This window comes from Scleropages formosus, chromosome 11 (assembly GCF_900964775.1).
Source record: "Scleropages formosus chromosome 11, fSclFor1.1, whole genome shotgun sequence".
NCBI lineage: Eukaryota > Metazoa > Chordata > Actinopteri > Osteoglossiformes > Osteoglossidae > Scleropages > Scleropages formosus.
In genome coordinates, this window is record NC_041816.1 from 30,995,929 (window position 1) to 31,022,117 (window position 26,189).

The window sequence follows — 26,189 nt, forward strand, 5'->3', positions numbered from 1 at the left end:
TATAAAGTGAATGAAAATATTGTACATGTAACAAAGAGGCAAGGGGTGTGTGTAGAAGCACCAGACTGGTAGGAAGGTTCACTCACATTATGCTGAGTACCTTGCTCCTGCAGACAAACAACACCAGTATGGAGAAGTGATGGGTATACTGAAAGGCACTAAAGTGGCTGTGCACAAAACCCGTTTCCATTAGAATTTGGTTTAGCGAATATATCGTAACGGTTCTGTGAAGGTCTTCACATGCAAAAGGACTCTGATTATGCTAAAGCTGACCTTGTAATGACGTTGTGGTAATTTCTATTTTCAGTTTTTTAAAGTAGTTTCCCATAATGGTTACATAAGCTACCTTGCATGAAAGCAAAATACATATGTGGCTTAAAAATACACATTAGCTGGTGTGAGGCAAAGACATCAATAATGTTAAATCCAGCAGTTACCTGCTAACATAAGGCTTTAGAAAAGGGTCCAATGGAGAGGGTGCTGTACAACCTCCTTCCCTGCCCTTTACCAGAAGCATCACCCATCCAATCTGTGCTTTCAAAAATGTGTTTATTTTCCAAGATCTATTTCCGACCAAGTCCTAAATCCTGCATGCTCCTAAAAACGGAAGGATTGAAGCCCAGTTCCTAGACATAGCCCAGAGAGACAGCATCTCCTGTTCTCTTCTCAGAGCTGTAGTCTCCATGGCCCAGAGCAGCTGCCCAACACACATTTGGCCTTCAGTATCCCACTGCAGCAAATAAGCACAATATTGTCAGCAGAATTACAAAAGAATAGCATAATTAGAATAATTGCAACGTGTTGTTCACTGTGTAAATGTCTCCATGACATTCCATGGTCTCCAACTGGTATCCAACTGATGTTTTGTTCAAAGGCTAATATTGAAACTTATTCTCTCTTAGAGTTTAACACAAGAAGTAAGTCATTTGGTCAAATACTGAATGAATGAACTTTCAGGCAGCCTTTACAAAGATATTCATTATGTTGATGAAGAAGTTAGGGTCGTAGAAAACGTTTGATAAACAAAAAGCGGCAATAAAACTGACTTGTTGACGGTTGCCATGACACCGAGCATCTCCACCGATCCGCTGTCCTTCAGCTCGTCCTATGAAAATGGTAATTATGTGTTTATAGAATGATCGGCTCACAAATCGTCACATATCATCATGTCATATGGCCCTGAGCCCTTTCCGAAATCTCTCAAACGTTTATCAAACTGTAACTTTGTTTCCCACTGTTTCCATAAAACGTTTCGATACGTTTTTCTCTGAGTTAATGTCTCATGAGACAAATATTATTAAGAGCAATTCTGACACTTACTGGTACGTCACTGATAAATATTGGGACACTTCCTGAGAATGAAGATCCAGTTCCAAGTGTCTTTGCCTTTGCCGACTCCTGGCTTGCTCACTGAAAGACTGCAATCCTGCGCAATTTCGCCAGTTCTTTTTAGTTTTAAAGTGCTGTTGTAAAGATGTTTTTTTATTTATTATTTAAAAAAAAAAAAAAAACACTGTTCCGTTCTGGCGAAGTGTAGGACGGACAAAACGAGTCTCTTCGGACACAAAAAAAGGGACAACACCAGCGGGGAAAAATGAAACAAAACAAAACAAAAAGAAGAAAAAAACACCACTCTAAACCGCCAGAGCTTCATATGAAGAGGTGATGGATTAAAATGTTTCGGTTACCCAACTGGAAAGTCAATATGACGTATTTGCGCTCCGCAGATACAACGAAACGTCGCTCGTCTTCACAGCTGCGTCGTTCAGGGCTCGAAACGTAGTGACGAGCGTTGGCCTGCAAGGGGAGCAATGAGCGAGAGACCCTCGGGGCTTCAGTTCAAGGCTCTACGAAACTTTATTGTCTGCTCGTTCATAGCTGACCAGTCCCTCAAATACTCGCCCGTGATTTGTAACTTCTTAGCAGTATTCATAATATGTTTTTGGTCCCCAAAAGTTACATTTATTCATTTCGCAAACACTTTTCTCCAACTTGTAAAGTTGTAAATGTTTCGCTGATTACATGCTTTATTTCTTGTTAAGTTACTGTTCTAAAAAACTAGAGCAGAGTGTCTTATAGACACACGCACACACGGGGCAACTTAAAGTCACCAGTTCACCTGAAACACATTCCGTCGGACTGTAGAACAAAACGCAGAGCACCTGGAAGGAGGAAAGTTGTGAGAACACACGGAGATGCAAACTTCTCACAGCAACGATCAAACCTATATTTAAGTGCACAGTCCAGGCTGTGTGAGGCACCTGTGCTACACACTACAGCACTGCTCATCACTGTAACTGTAAAAGTGTAAAACACAGTAAGAACATAGTACTTACTCTTTCGTCCCACCCAGATGGTTTCATATAGACTATGCCTTCCTTTAACAGAATTATTAATTTTTATAAACAAGAACATGTAACTGCTTTCAGGACAGGTGGATGCTTTGTACAGATGGGTGAGTGATTGAGGGAGTTTATCTAGTGTGTCTACTATTATAAAGTTGTTCTTGACAAAACTGTCAACTAAATAATACACTAATTATTTTACATCTGCTAAATGAATAAATGTTAAGTCCTACTGGAAAGCTGGGATTAATCAGTTTTTGAACTGAGTTCTAGAAATTTAAAAGGTATGTTAATATTTATTAGTATGTTAAGACAAGGATTAATATATTATAACTGTTCATGTCTCATAGAAGTGAGTAGTGGTCAGCAGATTAATTTTATTTTTAAATAATGAAATGACAAATGAAACAATTACAAATTAACTAGCATAGTTTTTGTTTCTGGAAAGGCTGCTCCAAATAACAATGAAAATTATTCTTTTCAATCCTTTATTCAACAAAAAGGTTAGAAATTCTCATTTTTGCTAAGGAAGAAATAAGTGTATTGCTTGGCTTCAACAGCTTGTGTTGCCCCTTTAGCAGAAATCACTTCTTTTGGACATTTCTTCTCTGCTAGTCTCTTACATAGGGGGGGAGCGGTGGCGCAATGGGTTGGACCAGGCCCTGCTCTCCAGTGGGTCTGGGGTTTGAATCCTGCTTGGGGTGCCTTGTGGTGGACTGGTGTCCCATCCTGGGTGTGTCCCCTCCAGCCCCATGCCCTGCGTTGCCAGGTTAGGCTCTGGTTCCCTGTGACCCCGTATGGGACAAGTGGTTCAGAAAGTGTGTGTGTGTGTGTGTGTGTGTGGTCTCTTACATGACCCTGGAAAAATCTTTGCCCACTCCTTCACCTGCATGATGTTTAAGTGCTTATTCTTTTTTGAGAGCAAAGGGTTATTCCTTCTTGATCTCACATATAGAGCAAAGTCATGCAATTTTTTTCTGGTGGCTGACTTGTGCACTTTGAACTTGACTGATGTAAGACTTGCTTGTAGATCTTTTCGTGGTGTCCATGGGTCTTTGTACACCTACTGCAGTATCTTTCAATCAGTTTTTTGGTCTGGATGTGGTGAGACGACCTGGTCTGGACAGATTACCAGGCATCTGAAACTTGTACTTGATCTTTAAGACAGTGGAATGATTGACTACAAATAAACTTGGAAATGGCCTTAAAACCCTTTGTTATTTTATTGTAACAAATACTTGAGTATTAAATAATCTTGTTCCTTCTTATGGCACATGAATTGCTTTTTCAGCCTTTTCTAGCTTTATGCATCTCTGCAACTCTTCTTCTAAGGTTCTCTGAAATTTATTTTTCTCAGAGCATGGTTCACATGAACAGTGTCATGTCCACGCCCACAACACAAGTGACAACACCTGACTTCGCACCAGCTCCTGAGTAATTACTCACCCTATAAAGACCCTCTTCAGCTCTCGTACCATTGTGGAATCTCGTTTGGGACAACCGCCCTTCCTCGCGTTATTACACGCACACGCACACGCACACGCACACGCACACGCACACGCACACGCACACGCACACGCACACACGCGCTCTGTTCACGATCTCCGGTTTTTTGACTCCTTGCTTCGTTCTCCGACCATGTCCATGGATCCTTGTTCGCCGATCGACCGACCCTTCGCCTGTCCCTGGTTTTGAGAACTAGCCTCTTCCCTCAACTTCTGACAAACAGCACTGCACTTGGGTTCAGCCGTCCCGGCTCCCTGTGTTCCGCATGACAGACAGCTGTTGCGTGTGAAGGGCAGACTGTCTGTAACTAGCCTTTGTTTGCCTTTCTCACATGACAGGGCACTTCCAACCCACACCTCCAATCTAATGTCACTGACTGGAACACCTGACTCAAATTAACTTTTGAAGAAGTGATTAGCATAGACGTTCACTTACTTTTCCAGCCTGGACTGTGAATGTTTAATAGATTCTGACCTAAAGATTTAACTGACTACACACCACTCAGCCAGTGGTGACAGAAAAATCCCGTGCTGACTGAGGATGATGTCCATCTGCCATGACGAATGAAACGTTCCATGCTGAGTTGGGGATCCAAGATGCCATTTAGCAACATAATCATTATTACTTGTCACACACTGGCTTACAATTGGTACCTAATCTAGAATGCCCAGGAGGGGTGGGCAACCACTGGCCCATGGACCCCCAGAGGTTTTTTTTCTTCCTCAACTTTCAGTTGGGAGTTTTTGTTCCTTTCCACGGTGGCCAGTAGGTATAATTATAACTCTATAATAAGTTCTTCATTATGGTAGCCATTAGTCGACTGTCTTCTTTGTTTGTATCTGTTTTTCTTGCCTTATGTCTGTGTTAAAGTGCTTTGTGTCACTGCGTGAGAAGAGCACTCTATAAAAATAAATTGAATTGAATTGAATGTGTTTGTCCTTTCTGGTTGCACTAAGAAGACACACCAAGACATAGTCTAGTCAGAATGCTCTCAACAGCCATCGTACAAATTGACCTCTGTTTTTTTTTTTTGTGGAGAAAGTATAGACAATGCTTTGGTTTCTTCACAATTGCACGTCTTCACTGCCCAGGTCGCTTGGCTGGTGATGTGTAAACCTAGGAACTTGATGCAGTCAAGTGTTTAATCATGCAGTCATGTGTTTAATTTTCCTTCCCATCAATGTAGTCTGGCTGGTGAGAGCCACTGTTTTTCCCCAAGTCTGGGATCAGTTCTATGGTCTTAACGACATTAAGCACAAGGTCATTGTCGTAATTATGTGCATTGTGAAGATAGCACTGGAATTACACCGCAGTCCTGAGGGGCTCTTGTGTTTAAGACTATTTGGGAGGAGGTGTTTCCCACCTACCGGGGGCGCGGTGGCGCGGTGGATTGGACTGGGTCCTGCTCTCTGGTGGGTCTGGGGTTCGAGTCCTGCTTGGGGTGTCTTGCAATGGACTGGCGTCCCGTCCTGGGTGTGTCTTCTGGCCTTATGCCCTGTGTTGCCGGGTAGGCTCCGTGACCCCGTATGGGACAGTCGGTTCAGAAAGTGTGTGTGTTTCCCAGCTATTCTGACTGCTTGTGGACTGACAGTAAAAAAAAAAAAACAAACCTATTTGCACAAGGAGGTAAATAGACCAAGCCCAGTACATTTTAGTGCAAGCTTGATGGGACTTGTGGTGTTAAAACCTGAGTTTTAGTCCAGAAAAAACATGCACTGGTAGTTAGTAGGTTTTCCAGGTGCCACAGAGCAATGTGCAATGTGTCGAGCAAGGAGTTTTGACCCCAATGTGATTATGTAGTGGAGCAGAACAAAGTTTGCACCAGCTCATTTGTAATATAAAGACATGTGTGACACATAGAAAGTGTATTTAATGTTCTTATGTGAATATAGTCACGTTACATAATAAGGGAATATATAAGACAGCGACACAGAAGTGGCAAGGAGAAACCGGTTGTACCAATATAGGAAAAGAAACCTAACTAGCCTAATCCTTCAGCTGGTCAATGCTAACTAACTATCAAGCGTAGAAACAAAAAAGGTGTCAACAGTAAAATAAAGTGTTACACAACCTGACTGATTGCAACTCAGCTCCGACATTAGCTAAGGAAAAGAAAAAAAAAACAAACATATACAAAGGACATCAACACAAGTGACTACGAAAAGGGAAAGTATCACAGCTAACAACCATAAAGGCCAACAAAGAGAAGGACCCATCAGAGCAGCCTCAGAGCGAGAGCTCAGGGAGGGTTCTTCCATGTGTTTAACTTGAAGGGAATACATAGTTCTCTGGTTTTCCAGCAAATCACATTCATCTCCCTGGGTCAACAATGACACACAAGTTTCCCACCCATTTCCAGGTCCCATTTCCAGGTTGTTGGTGATCTTAGTGGGTAGTTGGTAGTGTAGTGGCTACATCTATTGCCTTTGAACCCAAAAGTTTGCAGTTCCACCTCGAGCTGTCGTACCTTTGCGCAAGACACATACCCTAAATTGTTCCAGTAAAATTATCATTTAATTATCATATCATTTTGGTTCATATGGTGGAAAGAAACAAACTAACTGCACTTAACAATCACGCATCTGCATCTATGTCTCTCTTTCTCCTAATGTAATGTACACATTTTATTTTCTATGAGATGTATGTCGCTTTGGAGAAAAGTGTCTGCTAAATGAACACATGTAAATGTAATTATAATTAGTACAATTTAATGGGTAGATAACTGTACACAGCTTAAAATTATAAGTTTCTTTGGAGAAAAGTATTGGCTAAATTAATAACTGTACTCTGGACAAACCTCAATGCTAGTTTCTCCAGGCATTTCCTGGCAAGTGAAGTTTAGCAAGTGGGGTGCGGTGGCGCAGTGGGTTGGACCACAGTCCTGCTCTCTGGTGGGTCTGGGGTTCAAGTCATACATGAAGAAGGATTTGCTTCACAATGTACATATACGCACATTGTAAACCCTGACATTTACACTACTATGTATGTACTGTATATAATGACAATCAGATACATGCATACATGAATATAAGCTTCCTCCTGCTATCATCCAATAATGTACTGAGAACAGCATGTCCCTGAAGGAAGGAGAGAGCAACAGTGGTGGATGATCTGGAAAAAAAAAACATTTTTGCAAACACTTTATATTTAATGAGAGAACTCATGAGGATTCCAAGCCCCAGGGACACTAGGCTGCGTTAGTGTAAGTGTGCTGATGCCGTTACTCCACCATTCGTCTCTTTTTTCCTTCCTCCCTCTCCATTTCTCCGTGGCTGCTGCTCAACCATGCGGCAGGGCACTAATGCACCCTGGCACCTTCTACAGCTCAGAGTCACAGTGTGACCCGGCCATGTGCAGTGACCGCACTGTGACCTCACCCTGCCTCTCCACAGACACAGACCAGAGGGGGCAGTTTAGAGGGTAAAACAGGGCAAGGCAAGGCAGGGGTTCACAGTATGCATGGGACACAAGGCAACCAGAGAAGAGTCAAAGTCTACAGTCCAAGCGATGTCCAGTTTCACCACTGTCGGCAGAGCGAACAGGGTCTTCATGTTCCATAAAAAAAATGACCTGTGAAATATGTAGCATACTGTAGATGACTTAAATAGCAGCATCATTTTATGCGCAATTTTTTTTTATTTCTCTGTGCACACATGTTTGCCTGTATACTGTTCCTGTCTTGTAGTCCTGCTAGAGGTTAACGGGAAATTATTGCATTATTTTATATCTGAGCTTACATAAAATTTTGTGATATTGTAATTTTTACAATTTCTTCAAACTCCTTTCAGATAAGGGTCATGTCTCTCCCTTTATCATGTCTTGTCTGCAAATAAATAGGATATATTGGAGAAGAGTGAAACCAGGATAGACTGATAGGCTGATAGACATAGCTGATCCAGTTTTAGAAAGAAGGAAATGAGAAAATAGTTAAGGAAAGAATGTGGTGAGTGATGGCCAGGGAAAGCCGTGTCTGAAGGGCTGAGGCAGATTTTAACCATGGGGTTTAGGTTTGAAGGACATAGGGGGACATAGATAAAAACCAATGAAGGAGAAGTGGAAGAGGAGAAGACAGCTGAGGACAAAAGGAAAATGAGTAGACAGAGACTTGACGTGAAATGTCAGAATGACTTGGTCTCTCCTGTAGATGAGTGACCTGTTGTCTCAAGGTCATGAAGTGACTCATCTGCTAAGTTGGATTCAGATCCTTTCCTGTGTAAAAATGTATTTTAAACACATTAAGGTAATAATAAGCTGCGAAAAAATATGCAATTGATATTGTACAGGAGGGGGCGCGGTGGCGCAGTGGGTTGGGCTGCAGTCCTGCTCTCCGGTGGGTCTAGGGTTCGAGTCCCGCTTGGGGTGCCTTGTGGCGAACTGGCGTCCCGTCCTGGGTGTGTCCCCTCCCCCTCTGGCCTTACGCCCTGTGTTGCTGGGTAGGCTCTGGTTCCCCGTGACCCTGTAGGGGACAAGCGGTTCTGAAAATGTGTGTGTGTATTGTACAGGAGCAAGGGTGTGGTGGCATGGTGGGTTGGACCAGGTCCTGCTTTCGGGTGGGTCTGGGGTTCAAGTCCCGCTTGGGGTGCCTTGTGATGGACTGGTGTCCTGTCCTGGGTGTGTCCTCTCCCCCTCCAGCCTTACTCCCTGTATTGCTGGGTTAGGCTCCAGCTCCCTGTGATCCCCATATGGGACAAGTGGTTCAGACAGTGTGTGTGTGTGTATTACACATGATGGTGGTTCTTTTACATTTAGTTTTCTTACTTAGAACTGACAGTAATAATGGATATTTAAAGGTGTTTTCACAAATAAAATTTTTTATATAACAATGAATAGTTAAAATGTTTTTAGAGGTCCTTGTAGACATTTAATTTAGGAAGTATAAAAACATCAAATATGAGCCACAATAGGTGGGTAGAATATCTGCAAATCAATCACTTCCAAGCTCTGTGTGTCTGTCTGATGTCATGGCAAAGAGGTTGTATTGGAGACATTCCAGAATTCCTCAGAATTGCCATGCAGATGTTTATTTTTTAAACAGAAGAAAGTTAGGTCAGGAACACTTTGATTATCCACATATTAACAGAGGGAACTTCAGGTTTAGACCATTACAATGAAATGCATTTCCTTTTTAAGTATGACAAGATAATCAGCCAAAATTCCATAACGTCATGAAAACAGGAATTCCTGTTGTAGTTTACCTAAAAAAAAGACTAGGACTAATCTTTTGGTTAAAAAAAAAGGAAAAAATTTTGATGATTTTTGATAATTGAGACACCATTGTTGTTGATGATGTTGATGAGATAAAAAAGTACCTCAGTTTACACGGTGGAAATAAGACCTTAAGTGTGTGTGTGTGTGTGTGTGTGTGTGTGTGTGTGTGTGTGTGTGTAATTAGCAGTGTGAGTCAAAAGATAGATTATTATAAAATAAAATACCCAAGTGTCCAATGTACTGGAGAAATTAAAATTTAGTCCTTGACCATTTTGAAACCTTATTAACTTGTCATGTTATCCTAATCATCCCCTTGTCATCAACATTGCTGCAACCACATTGGTGGTCAGCGACTCTTATTTAAATTGAATTTATACCCTAACATACTGCCAAAATCTTCCAAAGCTGACAGAACATAAGGGGACCCTCTGAACCATGCCCTGGACTAAGTGATTATTGCTTAAGGATCTTGTTCTAAGTTCAACTGCAAGGGAAAACAAGCAGGAAGAGGATTACCTTGTTTCATACCACAAGGGAGTGAGAAACATAAGAGCAAACCCATAATCAACATGAGGTGGCAGGTAGTCTGCCCTGACCTCCCTAGTATTAGATACTTCTCACATGTGCTGTATTGTCAAAAAATGGTAGGTAGTGTAGTGCTTAGAGCTGCTGCCGTGGGACCTGAATATTGCAGAGTCAAATCCCCCCCTCCAGCTGTCATACACTTGAGCAAGATACTTGCCCTCAGTTGTTCCAGCTATATAAATGGGTAAATAATTATAGGTTGCTTAACATTGTGCGTTACTGTGGAGCAAAGTACCAGTTAAGTGTAAGCAGTCACACAGTATTAAAGAATAATTAATGAAGAGGAACTGCCTTGTGAAGATAATTTATATTAACTACTGAAGTAATTGTGCAAATCTGAAAAGGATTTGGTGATATTTTAGTATAAATGGGTATCACTTTTTGGGCTCAGAAATACATAAAAACTTTACCATATACAAACAGTAAATTCAATTCAATTCAATCTATTTTTATAGAGCGCTCTTCTCACACAGTGACACAGAGCACTTTAATACAGGCATAAGGCAAGAAAATACATCTTCAGGTTATGAAAGATAATGTTAAGAAGGGTTTTCCAAGCGCACACCTTCAAAAGGTGACAGAGGACTTTGTATTTGTATACTTGTTAGACACAATTCTTCCAAATTAGATACAACTCAGAGTAAAGAGTACATTCTACAACAGACAGGGCTTAGATTCATATACATCATTAAATCACATCTTGTTTCATTGCTACAACCAACTCAAATTCAAGTACATTTACATTTACGTTTATTCATTTAGCAGACACTTTTGTCCAAAGCGACGTACATCTCAGCGAAAGTACAATTTATGCATTACATTGAGAAGGAGACATAGCTGCAGACATGAAAGTCTCAAGCAAACCTAGTTTGTTCCCTACCACTTGCTGCACCGAGGTTCATCATTCAAGTAGGTGCATAAGACACAGACAAATCCCGATACCCACACCAATTTTTTAAAAAAAAATTTTTTTATTAAATATTATAAGGGGGGGGGGGGGCGGCGCGGTGGCGCAGCGGGTTGGACCGGGTCCTGCTCTCTGGTGGGTCTGGGGTTCGAGTCCTGCTGGGGGTGCCTTGCGATGGACTGGTGTCCCGTCCTGGGTGTGTCCCCTCCCCCTCCAGCCTTACGCCCTGTGTTGCCGGACAGGCTCCGGTTCCCCGCGACCCAGTATGGGACAAGCGGTTCAGAAAATGTGTGTGTGTGTGTGTGTGTGTGTGTGTGTGTGTGTGTGTGTGTGTGTGTGTGTGTGTGTGTATTATAAGATACACAAATAAGCAGCACAATACCAGAGTAGAAAGTAGTTATTTATAGCACTGACATATGTTGTAAAAATAGCAAAATAAGCAGGTAAAAGTAACAGATGGTATAGGATAAACTTATAAATTTGTTGGGAGCTCAGGAGGAAAATGGATTTGAATGAGATGAATTTTGAGAAAAATCCTCAATGTTGAAAAGGATATGGCAGTTCTGAGGGACAGATATAACACGTGTGACGTGATATACACGATGAGACATGCAGACCCACTGCAGCAGGTGCTAACAAATACAACATGAGGTGTAAAAATACTAGGGAGCTCTTCACTGAAGATCCTTCTCCAGGGCATGTGTGAAATCCCCTGCAACTCCTATGGCTACCTGGAGATGCCCTCTCAGGCCTACAAGCAGTGTAGGAAGTAATCCTATGTGGTGAGTCCTGTCACAATTATTGGAGCAGCTTTACACTGTGACAGCTGTCACATTCAGTTTCACAATCCGGCGTTCGTGTTGGGTAAACAACACTGTGGGCAAAATCCTGAAATATTTTATATTTGCTACAAATGGTATTGGAAAACAATCAAAGGACTAAATATATAAGGCCTATATCCAGGTTTACATCTCCACCCACCACAGCAAAATACATTTGTTTTGGGCATTCATTATTACATTTACATTTATGTTTATTCACTTAGTAGATGCTCAAAGTTATTATGTCTCCAAAGTGACATACACATGATGGGTGCATAACATCAACAGAAGGATTATTTCCTTTTATGTGTCACACACACACACACACATTTTCAGAACCGCTTGTCCCATACGGGGTCACGGGGAACCGGAGCCTAACCCGGCAACACAGGGCGTAAGGCCGGAGGGGGAGGGGACACACCCAGGACGGGACGCCAGTCCATCGCAAGGCACCCCAAGCGGGACTTGAACCCCAGACCCACTGGAGAGCAGGACTGTGGTCCAACCCACTGCGCCACCGCACCCCCCTCTTTTATGTGTCAGTTCACTTAAAAAAAAATCCAGAGACAATGTTTTACAATACTGTTGAAAGTATTAAAGGACTGTAAATCTGGGGCCTCATAAATACAGTTGTGGCCAAAAATATTGGTACCCTTGTACTTTTTGCAAATAATGAAAAATAAGTTAAAAAAATAGCAACCTTTTGTTTCTTATAGCCAGCCATGAACTTCATGCATCTCTGTACTGGCATTTGGCCCACTCTTCTTGTACAGATTGCTCCAGGTCTCCAGGATTTGAAAGGTACCTTCTCCCAACTGATGTTTTCATACAGTTTCACATTTTCAACTGAATTTAGATCTGAATTTATGTCTGGCCAGTTCAAGGTTTTGCCTCTTAAACCATTCCTTGGTAATGTTTCAATAGTGTTTGGGGTCATTGTCATGTTGGAAGACCTCTTGTCATTCTGAAAAACCTATGACATTGAACAGAGACCCACCTTTCTGGCACTGGGTAACACTGTGCTCAAAAATGTTTTGGTATATTTATTATATCGTGCTATGCACAGCAAAGCAACTCCAAAACATCAATGAACCTCCTTAATGTTTCACTGTAGAGAACATCTTTTTTTTGAAGGCTTCAATTCAGTTCAATTCAGTTCCATACAATTCAGTTTATAAAGCACTCTTCTCACACAGTGGCACAGGGTGCTGAACTGTATCAGAATCAGGAGACAGCTTCATTTTATTTTATTAGAGGTGGTGTACTTTACCAAAAAGCTCTAATTTGGCCTCATGTGTCTACAGGACCTTCTTCCAGCAGGGTTTTGGCATGTGTAGGTGTGTTCTGGGCAAACTGTAGTTGGGCTTTATTATGTCTCTTTCTCAGCAGTGGAGTCCTCTTGATTCTCCTGCCATACAAAGAAAAGAATGTACAAAGAAATTTGCTTAGATGCAATACTAAATGTAAGCATACAGGCATATCATAAAACAACAAGTAAAGACAATTCCTAAGATGTGTATTTGCTCTAATAAATCTATGTAAATCATCAGAATGCATACTTAATTTACAAACCAAAACTGAGCATGAAATTGTATGCACATGGACAAGCTTATCAACTCATCTTAGGGAACATTCTCATTAAATTTTGCAAGGAAGGTCTTTATTCTGCATACAAAATTTTTGTAAATCAGTGGCTGAAGACTTACACTAAATGGAAAATAGCAAGCAAGGACTACAAAAGAAAAAATGTCAGAGTGAAATACAGGTGCTTGTGACAGTTGCAACCTATGATCAACATCTTTTTGGTATCCTAAGCACTGGTTTGTCAAGCATCAAAATATGTGATATGAAAATATTTGACAGTCATTGTAAATGAGATTAGTAACCAAACTCTGTCCTTATTTGAAGAAAAAATGATCTGAAATTACTCCCAAAAAGTATGCGCTGTGTCACTGTGAGTGCGGTTCTAAGTGGAGTCACTGACTGTGTACTAAACTGAGAATTGGTTAATTGCTGATATCATAAGAGAGCTGGACATAATTGGCACTTGTGCATGCAGTTGTATTAATATAGTACATACATGCATTTTCATCATTTCCAATTAAATTCAATTTATTTTCATCGAGCATTCTTCTCACATAGTGACACAGAGCACTGATAAAAGGATCAGAGGCATAATACAAAGGAAAAGCTGGCTATACATTAAATTACCACAATAACTATGCAGTTATTAAAGCTGTAAGTAAGCCTACTGGCCACAGATGAAAAGTAACAAAAAAACTCTCAACTGAAATGCAAGGGAGAAAAAAAATATCTGACGGTCCAAGTGCTGGTGGCTGCCCACCCCTCCCCTCCGCGAACCGCCACCTTAACGTAGTGGAGGGGTTTGAGTGCCTGAATGATCTCAGGAGCTATGTTGCCTGGGGCTATATGCCCCTGGTAGGGTCTCCCAAGGCAAACAGGTCCTGGGTGACAGACGAGACAAAGCATGGTTCAAAATCCCGTTATGACTATTAAATCAAGGATCTCGTTCACCCTGCCCGGTAGGGTCACCGGGGCCCCACCCTGGAGCCAGGCCTGGGGGGGGGGGGGCTCGCATGCGAGTGCCTGGTGGCCAGGTCTATGCCCACGGGGCCTGGTCGAGCTCAGCCCGAAGCCAAGACGTGGAGCCGCTCTTCGGTGGGCTCACCACCTGCCGGAGAGGACATAAGGGGCCGGTGCGTTGTGATTTGAGCGGTGGTCGGGGCCGAGTGCCCGGCCGACCCAAACCTCGGGCGCCAACTCTGGCTTTTGGGACTTGGAATGTCACCTCACTGGCGGGGAAGGAGCCTGAGCTAGTGCAGGAGGTTGAGAGATACCGTCTAGATATAGTCGGGCTCACTTCCACTCAGAGCTTGGGTTCTGGAACCACTCTTCTCGACCAAGGGTGGACTCTCCACTATTCTGGTGTTGCCCAGGGTGAGAGGCGGCGGGCTGGTGTGGGCTTATTAATAGCCCCCCAGCTCAGCCGCCATGTGTTGGAGTCTACCCCGGTGAATGAGAGGGTCGTCTCCTTACGCCTTCGGGTCAGGGAACGGTCTCTCACTGTCGTTTGTGCTTATGCGCCTAGCGGCAGTGTAGAGTACCCGGCCTTTTTAGAGTCCCTGGGGGGCGTGCTGGAAAGCGCTCCCACTGGGAACTCTGTTGTTCTAGTGGGGGACTTTAACGCCCACGTGGGCAGCGACAGTGATACCTGGAGGGGCGTGATTGGGAGGAACGGCCTCCCTGATCTGAACCGGAGTGGTGAGTTGTTATTGGATTTCTGTGCTAGTCACGGTTTGTCCATAACGAACACCATGTTCATGCATAAGGGTGTCCATCAGTGCACTTGGCACCAGGACACCCTAGGTCGGAGATCGGTGATCGACTTTGTAGTCGTTTCTTCTGATCTTCGGCCATATGTCTTGGACACTCAGGTGAAGAGAGGGGCTGAGCTGTCAACTGATCACCACCTGGTGGTGAGTTGGATTCAATGGTGGGGGAAAAAGCTGGACAGACCTGGCAGGCCCAAACGCATAGTCAGAGTCTGTTGGGAACGTTTGGCGGAGGCCCCTGTCAGAGAGGTCTTCAACTCCCACCTCCGACAGAGCTTCAACCAGGTCCCGAGGGAGACTGGGGACATTGAGTCCGAATGGACCATGTTCCACACCTCCATTGTCGGGCCGGCGGTTCGGAGCTGCGGCCATAAAGTCTCCAGCGCCTGTCGCGGCGGCAATCCCCAAACACGGTGGTGGACACCGGAGGTAAGGGATGTCGTCAAGCTGAAGAAGGAGTTCTATCAGGCCTGGCTGGCTCATGGGACTCCTGAAGCAGCTGATGGGTACCGGTGGGCCAAATGGAACGTGGCTCTGGCAGTCGCCACGGCAAAAACTCTGGCCTGGGAGGAGTTCGGTGAGGCCATGGAGGAAGACTTTCGGTCGGCCTCAAAGAGATTCTGGCAAACCTTCCGGCGACTCAGAAGGGGGAAGCAGTGTTCCGCCAACACTGTTTACAGTGAAAGTGGTGCACTGCTGACCTCAACTGAGGACGTCCTCAGGCGGTGGAAGGAGTACTTTGAGGATCTCCTCAATCCCTCCGACACGCCTTCCGTAGAGGAAGCTGAGGCCGGGGACTCGGAGGGGGACTTGTCCATTACCCTGGCTGAAGTTGCTGAGGTAGTCAAAAAACTTCTCGGTGGCAAGGCTCCGGGGGTGGATGAGATCCGCCCCGAGTTTCTCAAGTCACTGGATGTTGTGGGGCTGTCTTGGCTGGCATGCCTCTGCAGCATTGCGTGGAGTTCGGGGACGGTGCCTCTGGACTGGCAGACCGGGGTGGTGGTCCCTCTTTTTAAGAAGGGGGACTGGAGATTGTGTTCCAACTATAGGGGGATCACACTCCTTAGCCTCCCTGGGAAAGTCTATGCCGGGGTACTGGAGAGGAGAATCCGACCGATAGTCGAACCTCGGATCCTGGAGGAGCAATGCGGTTTTCACCCTGGCCGTGGAACACTGGACCAGCTCTATACCCTCACTAGGGTGTTGGAGGGCTCATGGGAGTTTGCCCAACCAGTCCATATGTGTTTTGTGGGCCTGGAGAAGGCATTTGACCGTGTCCCTCGTGGCATCCTGTGGGAGGTACTTCGAAATTATGGGGTTCAGGGCTTGCTGCTACGGGCTGTTCGTTCCCTGTATGACCAGAGTAGGAGCTTGGTTTGCCTTGCCAGCAGTAAGTCAGACCTGTTCCCGGTGCATGTTGGACTCCGCCAGGGCTGCCCTTTGTCACCGATTCTGTTCATTATCTTCATGGACAGAATTTCTAGGCGCAGCCAGGGAACGGAGGGTGTCTGTTTTGGTGGCCGCAGAATCTCGTCTCTGCTTTTTGCGGACGATGTGGTCCTGTTGGCTTCATCGAATCAAGACTTACAGCGTTCACTGGAGAGGTTTGCAGCCGAGTGTGAAGCGGCGGGGATGAGAATCAGCACCTCCAAATCCGAGGCCGTGGTTCTCAGTCGGAAAAAGGTGGATTGCCCCCTCCGGGTTAGGGGGGAGTTGCTCCCTCAAGTGGAGGAGTTTCAGTATCTCGAGATCTTGTTCACGAGTGAGGGAAAAATGGAGCGGCAGGTTGACAGACGGATCGGTGCAGCGTCCGCAATAATGCGGTCATTGTACCGGTCTGTGGTGGTGAAGAAGCTCTCAATTTACCAGTCGATCTACGTTCCTACCCTCACCTATGGTCACGAACTCTGGATCATGACTGAAAGAATGAGATCGCGGATACAAGCAGCAGAAATGAGTTTCCTCCGCAGGGTGGCTGGGTGCACCCTTAGGGATAGGGTGAGGAGCTCAGTCACCTGGGAGGAGTTCGGAGTAGAGCCGCTGCTCCTCCACATCGAGAGGAGCCAGTTGAGGTGGCTCGGGCATCTGTTCCGGATGCCTCCTGGACGCCTCCCTGGGGAGGTGTTCCGGGCATGTCCCACTGGGAGGAGGCCTCGGGGCAGACCCAGGACACTTTGGAGAGACTACGTCTCCCAGCTGGCCTGGGAACGCCTTGGGGTTCCCCCAGAGGAGCTGGAGGAGGTGTGCGGGGAGAGGGAAGTCTGGGGAGCTCTGCTTGGACTACTGTCCCCGCGACCCGGTCCAGGATAAGCGGAGGAAGATGGATGGATGGATGGGTTTTGTATCTGGGCTCGAATCTGGCTCTACCTGTGAAGAGTTTGAATGTTCTTCCCAAGTTTATGCAGGTTTCCTCATGCACTCCAAAAACATGCATTACATTTACAGTTATTCATTTAGCACTTCTCTCAAAAACAATCTCCTAAACAGAAGTACATTTCAGAACAGTCCAAGAGTTATAAATGCAGACATGCAATTCTCGTAGCTCTGTCAGTTTGCCCGATACCAAGGTTTCTACCAGTGCACACTACATTAGTAGCTGGAGATAGAACTGATAGGAAATACAAAGGGGAACGTGATACGTCATGCAATGTAAGTTTATGAAGCAGTAAGAAGATCAAGAGAGCAGTGGGTCCGAAAGAGATGCATTTTGAGATCCTACTTGAATGTTGACAAGGATTCAGCAGTTCTAATGGACAGTGGGAGCCCATTGTACCATTCATTCTATCCACTTATGTGGAAGAAGTTTATGGTAAGGCATTAAAGTTGACTTCAATTTGACAGCAATTACCTCATTCTTACCCTGCGCAAGGTTACTGGAAAATGGATTGTACAAATACAGGCTAAAGCTAGTTGTTACATAGGACTTGTCTCGTCGGTTTCAACTTTTATAAGTTTCATTGCAGAACAGTTGTGCACAAGGTGAAACTTGAAGAATTTTTGTTCAGATGCAGCTATTTCATAAATAAGGCCACAGGTATACCTGCTGATCCCAATAAAGTTCAAAAGAAAGTTTCTAAGAAGCAATATTGTAAATAACAATAAAAATCATTAATTATTCTTTATTATTAGTAGGGGGTGCGGTGGCGCAGTGGGTTGGACCGCAGTCCTACTCTCCGGTGGGTCTGGGGTTCGAGTCCCGCTTGGGGTGCCTTGTGACGGACTGGCGTCCCGTCCTGGGTGCGTCCCCTTCCCCCTCCGGCCTTACGCCCTGTGTTGCCAGGTAGGCTCCGGTTCCCCGTGACCCCGTAAGGGACAAGCGGTTCTGAAAATGTGTGTGTGTGTATTCTTTATTATTTCAACTAGCTCAACTTCTAGTTTAGTGCACATTTCATGACTGTAAGAGACGAGGCAGGAGACAGGAGATGCAGTCGCCCGTAGCTGTGGGCTTTTATTTGCTAGACAGCGGAGAAGGACGGAGATGGGAAAGGGGAAGCAGGGAACAGGTAGGGAAGGGTTTCGTGCAGGCTGGGAGAGTAGGGTCGATCGGGACGAGGGCTTCGTGTCAGGGATCGGGTCGGCGGTCGTCTCGGTCTGGTTCTCCTCCTTGGTCTCTTCTCTCTACTGCCGGGCACCGGGGAAGAAATAGGGGATGAAATCGGGGATGAAATCAGCCCCAGCTGTGGCTGCTTTAATTCCGTCTCCGCCCCCTCCCTGGGCAGCCTCTACGTGCTACAATGACACATGAGTTTGTTTCATAATTCATGCTTTGAATGTGAGGGGGTGTGTGGCAAATTTGTGACATGTCCATCATTTACTTAATATCAGCTGTTAGATGCCTCAATTTTAAAATTAGTACTGACTAAAAAAAATAATGGGTCAGCCCCTCTTGGGCATGACCCTTCAGCTTCATTATGGATCCATTTTACACCCCTCACACACACACAAACACACACACAGATTGGATAACACCCCATCTCCACCTCCCCTTTCCTCTAATCACGTTGTTGTTAGGTGTCGTTGAGTCGAAGTTAACTCATGGCAACTCTGTGGATAGTTGTCCTGAAAAGCATCCAGTCTTCCGCCAACCAGCTAAGACTCGAAAGTGGGGCATCCATGGATGTGGTGATTGTGTCGATCTACCACGTAGCTCTACATTGACCTTCCACTTTGCCCAGCGTGACATCCTTTTCCATTGACTGTTCTATCCACACAATGTGTCCGAAGTAAGAGAGTCAAAGCCATGTCGTCTGAGCTTCCAATGACGTCTTTCGTTTATCTGCTGCAAACCCACACATTTGTTTTCTGGGCCATCCAGGGTAAATGCAGGATTCTTTGCCAGTACCATAGTTCGAAGGCCTCAATTTTCTTCCTGTCCATCTTCTTCACTGTCCAATTCTTGCATTCGCATGACGTGACAGAGAAGACCATGGCTTGAACTAGTTGAACTTTTGTGTACAGAGTCACATCCACTTGAGAATTTTGTCCAAGCTCTTCATGGCGGTTTTTCCCACAGCAAATCGTTGTCGGATTTCTTGGTTGCTTGTCACTTCTTTATAGATTATTAATCCGAGTAGACTGAAGTTATGTACTATTTCTATGTCTTCTCCATCAAGTGTGAAGTTTTCCAGTTTGCTAGCAGTGAAGAACTTCGTCTTCTTCACGTTGAGATGCAAGTCCATTGTCAAACGATGTTCTTTGATCTTGGTGAGCAGATGTGTCAAATCATCCTCACTTTCAGCTAGTATGGTCATATCATCAGCATAGCGAAGATTCTGCTGATTTTCACGCCCAGTTTCTTTTCATAGAGCCCTGCTTCCCTGATGATCTTTTCCGCATATACTGTAAATTGAACAGATACGTAGAGAGTATGCAGCCTTGTCTTACGCCCCTACCAATTTTGAACGATTCTGTTTCCCCTTGTCTTGTTCAAACTGTTGCTTCTTGGTCGTTGTAAAGGTTGCGCATGAGAACAACCAAGTGTTCTGGTATACCCATGCTTCGTAGCAAGGTCCAGAGGTATTGATGATTCACACAATCAAACGCCTTGCTGTAGTCGATGAAGCACATGTAGATATCCTTTTGATGTTCTTTAGCCTTTTCAAGAATCCATCTCATATTTGTGATGATATCCCTTGTCCCTCGCCCTTTCCTGAATCCTGCTTACTCTATAGGCAGTTCTTGCTCCAAGTACGGTTGCAATCTCCACTGACGAATCTTGAGGAATATTTTGCTGGCCTGTGGGATCAAGGCAATCGTGCGATAATTCCCATCCCTCTTTAATATTGGTATGAACACAGATCTTTTCCAATGTGTTGGCCACTGCATTATATTCCAGATTTCTTAACAGAGTTTTTTTAGTATTTAACCAGCTGCGTCTGACTCCTGCAGTCATTAGATGGGAATACCATCAATGCCAGGTGCCTTCAAACTTCATCAAGATGTTGTGGAGTAGTTCAGACAGGGGGCAAGGTTTTCCTAGGACAGAAAATGAGGACACATCTTATATCAGAGCTTTCCCCTAAATTAGCCCTAAAGAAAACCACTCTGTCATGTCCATGCCCACATCACAATCAAGAGCACCTGGCACCAATCAAGCACCAGACACCAATCAGTACACGCACCCTTAAAAAACCCTCCTCAGCTCCCATTCCCTTGCAGACACTCGCTGAGTCAACCATCCCATCTGCACCATGTCCTGGTCTTCCTCGTCCCATGCTTCCTGTCTCCGTTCCCCGGCTTCTGACCCCTTGCCTCATTCCCTGACCACGCCCATGGATCCTCACTCTGACTGCCGATCAACCGACTCTTTGTCCATCCCCGATGCGAGAACTTGCCTGATCCCTTGGTTCCTGACGATTGATCCTGCACTTGGGTCCAGCCGCCCCCGTACCTCCGTCTCCGAGTGACACACTCAAATCATGTTATACACGAATACTGGGGAAAGTAAATCTTTTGGGAACACTGCAAGGACCCTTACTCCTAATACCAACAGTAAATGGTCCTGGTTGAGTCTTTGCACAAACGGTGTGTTCTGTTCAGTCAAAGTTGTTACATTGCAATAACAATAAATAACACAACAGAATTATAACGTAAAGGATAGTAAATCTTGCACTTGCACAGAGTCCCGATTAATAATTTTAAGCTTTTCTTCAAGCGAGGAACAACAGTTTTACCAGGCACAGATGGGAAGGAACTCTAGAGACTTCTGGATTTTTTAAACTAATGGGCTCAAAAAATATTTAAAAAAACTGAACTTTCTTGAAGACAGTTGGTAGTCCAGGTCAAAAAGACTTTCAGCACTTGTTTTTGAACTTGGAAAATTAGAGAAAAATACTGAAATTTATTCCTATAGTTTATTTACCACTTGCTTAAGGGGGGATAGGTCAAGATTATCTGCGTATATGCAAGTGTACTTGGTGATGGATATCTTGCCCACCCAAGTTGTATCCATTTGCTATGCATCCCCACCCTAACGGGAGCTGACACCACGGCCTGCATCAGCCGCTTCGCACGTAAGCAATCTGAAACCTTACTGCTATTTGCGTTGATGATAATTTGCTCTGTGTTTGAGCTCCGGTTCACAGTTCGGTCAGCCTTCCCTGATATTATACTCCCGTTTGTTCCTCTAAAGGTTCTCCTGTCACTCGCCATTAGTATAACGGACTCCATGAACTGTGAATCCACAGAGCACTGGGAGGAGGCTGACATGTTCCATCTGAGCTCGCCTGGGTCCTAAATGCAAATGGATTTGTGGAATTTAATTAATATGTACAATCAATAAAAACCAATAGTGTTCAGTCAACATTTTATTTCAGTGAGTGTATGAAGAACTGGTACCTGTCACAACTGAAACGTTTTTTTTTTTGCCATACTTAAGACAGGTGTTTGTGAAGAATGGTACAGTGGCACAGCAGGTAGTCCTGCTGCCTTACAGCACCTGAGCTGTTCAGCTGTAGGTTCAAACCTTGCTCAGTCTATGTAGAGTTTGCAAGGCTTCATCATGAGTTTCCTCGGGTTACTCTGGTTTCTTCTCACAGTCTAGAAACATGCAGTTCATGTGAATTAGCAACACTACACGGTACTTAGTGCATGTGTGTGTAACCTCCCCTGTGATAGACCTGTGTCCCATCCAGGGTGTACTTCCCACAGCCACTCACTCAGTGATTCCCTGATTGGCTCTGGACTTCCACAACCCTGACCAGGACAAACAGTTAACAAAAGTGAGAGAGTATTTCTTAAGCAAGACTGAAAGACATAAAATCAGTTCACGCAAATATTTATATTTATTTAAAATAGGTAAAGGAATCGTTTTTTATGCAATTTTTATTAACGGGGCAGTTCACATGTACAATTAACTTTATTCAATAAAAATGTAAAATAGGTGAAGTATTTTAGAATAAGTAATTTTAAAACATATTTAATATTGGACATTTTAGCTATATTTTGTTCATGTAATGATTTATCTTCTCTGTCTCTTGTCCTGGGTTCCTTTCACACTTATGCTGTTACTACAAATTCCAGCAAATGAGCTAGAGCCCCTCCCTCGATTTCATGTAATGTGTCACCTAATAAATGACTTATAAAGTATGATGAAGGGAAGTGAACAGAATTAGGAAATAGGAAAACTAGCAAAATGTATACAAATTCAGTGGCAGTATTTTAACTAGAAAAATACTGGCTAAAAAGGATTATCTGTGTACAAGCACTACTTTACTGGTTTAATAATTCTTATGCAGTAACAGTTACAATAATGTTTATTTGCACTCAGTGATTTGCACTTACATAGTGTCAATGAATGTACCAGGTCTTTCAAATGTTGAGTTACATGTGCACAATTATCAGCAAAAGTATCAATGTGACTGAGTTGCTAGAGATGAAGTATAGCGCTCTGGACCAAAAATATAATATGGCAAGACTGTGAATCAGTGAGCATGCAGTGGTGTGATTTCTCCCTTAAGCAGCCTACGGAACTTTCATTTGGATTGCCTAAAATAACCTAGGGGTGACAGAGAGGTTGGCACGTGGTCGGACAGAACAATATATTTAGGTCATCGTAAGTTCAAATGGGAACATGAACTTTTGTGTCTTTACTGCATGAGGCTCTTCCAGTCGCACCTGAGACAAAAAATATATTTTGTATGATATTATTTTGAGAATGAAATTAACCTTACCAGGATTTTATTAGGCATAAGAAAAAAAACTCTGTTAATTATGAAGACTGCTACAAATTTATTTTGAAAGCAATATAAAATAAAAAGAGGAGGACAAATTCATGTTCACTAAGAATGGATGAAAGAAGTCTACTGGAATTTCAGTACCAACATCACATAATTTTATTCAATTCATTACATGTTTGTGTAGCAGTGAATGTCAACACCATTTTGCTAGTCTGCATTGATTTTTGATCATAAAAACCACGGTACCGCATGCAATCTGCAAAAAGCATGTATTTTTTTTTTCCAAAAACCACGTTATCTGAACCGCTAGTCTCATACGGGGTCGAGGGGACCCGGAGCCTAACCCGGCAACACAGGGTGTAAGGCTGGAGGGGGAGGGGACACACCCAGGACAGGACGCCAGTCCGTCGCAAGGCACCCCAAGCAGGATTCGAACCCCAGACCCACTGGAGAGCAGGACCCGGTCCAACCCACTGCGCCCCTCCAAAAACCAATGAACAAGTAAAAAGTGCTTCAAAGCATTTAAAAACTATTCCCAAAATGGTTAGGAAGCCAAGCAGGCTCCAGGCACAGTAGATTACCTGCACTGAGAGCAAAAAAAAAAAGTTCCTTTCCTGATGAAACAGTTACCATGGCAACAGCAGCAAATAGGGAATGTCTTTGTGATGTGAACTCCTGACCTCACATGTAAAAAATAAGGCTGTAACAGATATAGTTTTGCAAACTGTATTCCATCTTTTCCATTCTTGCTTATTGTCATTTGTGAGTCATACATCATCATGTTGGTTTTATACTACATGCTAAGCTATGCAAGGGTAAAAACAACCATGTCCATTTTTTGGTTGTTTCCAGAAAGAACCACTTAACCATGAAATATAACATCTTCCTCAATATAAAAAATACATGTCTGCTTTTTCATGTGAATAAAACAGCACCTGCATCTGTCTCCACTATCTTTGATAACATACAGTACCATTAGGATGAATTTCAGAATCAGTCTGATTTTAAAACTAACCATTTGGCATGCCTAAAGAATTATAATCACAGTAATGGTGTAATTGGTGCTTTTTAATTGAGGCGTATCTCTCTATATTAGTATTATAATGTGATTAGACAGCTTAGAGGGGGATGCAGTGGCGCAGTAGCGCAGTAGGTTGGACCGGGTCCTGCTCTCCGGTAGGTCTAGGGTTTGAGTCCCGATTAGGGTGCCTTGCGACAGACTGGCCCACAGCACAGCAGGAAATCAAAGCAGACCTAGGCTTTCTAATTACACAATGTCACATAGGTATACATCTATGCTCCCTTCTGTACTAGAGTGAATACCAAACTTTTATCACTTGAGAAACATAAGAACAATCAGAAGAGGAAAGACATATCCATCCATCCCTATTAGAGTGCTATAGGACAGGCTTCAAAATACTCGTTCGACTTACAGAGGACTGAAGATTAAACAAGATTAGGCCTCCTCGTTTGTCTAAATTTGTAATTAATAATGATAAATTAGCAGCTGTTACAGTAAGGTGCAGAACCCCTTAAATGGAATGGAATGGTCATGCTACAACTTCATCATTTTCCTTTTTGAAAAAACATTTTGAAGAAGAACCTTCTCTGCCCTCTTGTTAGTTTGCTTGGAACCCTGCTTTTTCAATTTCCTATTTATTTTAAATAAAGGCAAAAATTTGATGAGAAAAATAAACACAAGTATAAACTCTGGCACGAACATTCTACAAGCTAACGATTAGATGCATATGACATGCACTTCCAGATGAAAGGAGCTGGGACATGACCAACACTGTTGTTAACCATTTTACAGTAAAAATGTGATAAATTCTCCAGAGAGTAAGAGCTGTTAACCTATTTTGTAAAAAATATTTACAAAGCGCAGGGGGTGCGGTGGCGCAGTGGGTTGAACCACAGTCCTGCTCTCCGGTGGGTCTGGGGTTTGGGTCCCGCTTGGGGTGCCTTGCGACGGACTGGCGTCCCGTCCTGGGTGTGTCCCCTCCCCCTCTGGCCTTGCGCCCTGTGTTGCTGGGTAGGCTCTGGTTCCCCGTGACCTCGTATGGGACAAGCGGTTCTGAAAGTGTGTGTGTGTATATTTACAAAGCCAAGAAAAGGTTCACTCAACAGGCTGCAACCCTGACAAAGACAAGCTAATGAAAATGGGTGTAACACTTCACTCAGTTGGGGGGTTTCATCCCTGAAATAATGACTTACTTAACTATACAAACATGAGCCTCTCTCATTTTATGTTCCCTTCCTCATACATACACAATCAAATTTTCATTGCTGTAACTGAGATAACTCATTTTAATACTTTCCAGTCTTCGGGCATCATCTTTCCTGTGATTCTTTAAGGCTGTCAAATAAACTTTAAACAAAGGCTGTAGGTGCATCCTGCCATGTTCATGTTTAAGTGATGGTTCCATGTCTGATGTACAAAACACAAACACAAAATTACCCCTGTATTCTCCCCAGCCAAACATCCATTCTTTTTGTATTTTACTTTTATCTTGCACACATACATTTTTCTATCAAATAATAACTATCAATAAATGCATAAACAATTGCAAAACACATGCAAAATCTGTCAAAACATGTAAACATGAAGAGCTACTCCATTTTCTCTGATCAAAATTAGAAAAAACTTACAGTACCATACATTTCTTTACCAGGTTTCCCTTCTCCCACATCTACAGCGCTTTCGGTAAATAGTTGCTCTACTTAAAACCTGTGGTATAACAAGTTACCAGATATTGAGGGATCAGAAACATTTTAACAATAATGCTCAATGGGAATTTACACAAACATTGTTATGTCTATGTTAAAACTTACATTTGTGTCACCCTTTTCTTTTCACAAAGTCACTAACTTGTCCGAACAATAATGACAAGTTGCAAAACGAAAGTTTGACAACCTCTGCATCTGGCATTTTTCATACAGAATTTATATACTCACACACACACAGTCTGAAGCCACTTGTCTCGAGCGAGACTGTGGCAAACTGGAGCCCTAACTTAGCAACACAGGGCGCAAAACTGGGGGGGGGGGGGGGGGGGGGGGGGGGGGGGAGACACCCAGGATGGGACACCAGTCCATTGCAGGGTATCCCAAGCAGGACTCGAGCCCCAGATCCGGTGGACAGCAGGACCTGGCCAAACCCACTGCACCACCACACCCCCCACTTTGTATAGTTTTCTTCTTTATTATTATTTTGAATTTGGCCCTAAATTATTACTGAGGGGTGTAGCAATATTTTGATGGCGAAACCAAGCGATCCATGAAGCTGT

At 43.7% G+C, this 26,189-nt stretch overlaps 1 long non-coding RNA gene across 1 annotated transcript; it reads right to left on the reverse strand.

Annotated features, from left to right (window-relative positions):
• Window positions 1-519: 519 nt before the first annotated feature.
• LOC108924180 (uncharacterized) lies at window positions 520-1,763 on the reverse strand. The gene is made up of 3 exons (XR_001965271.1): window positions 1,321-1,763; window positions 1,047-1,105; window positions 520-730 (listed from the first exon to the last, which is right to left on the reverse strand). It is a non-coding gene; the product is annotated as an uncharacterized LOC108924180 (long non-coding RNA).
• Between the last annotated feature and the right edge of the window lie 24,426 nt (window positions 1,764-26,189).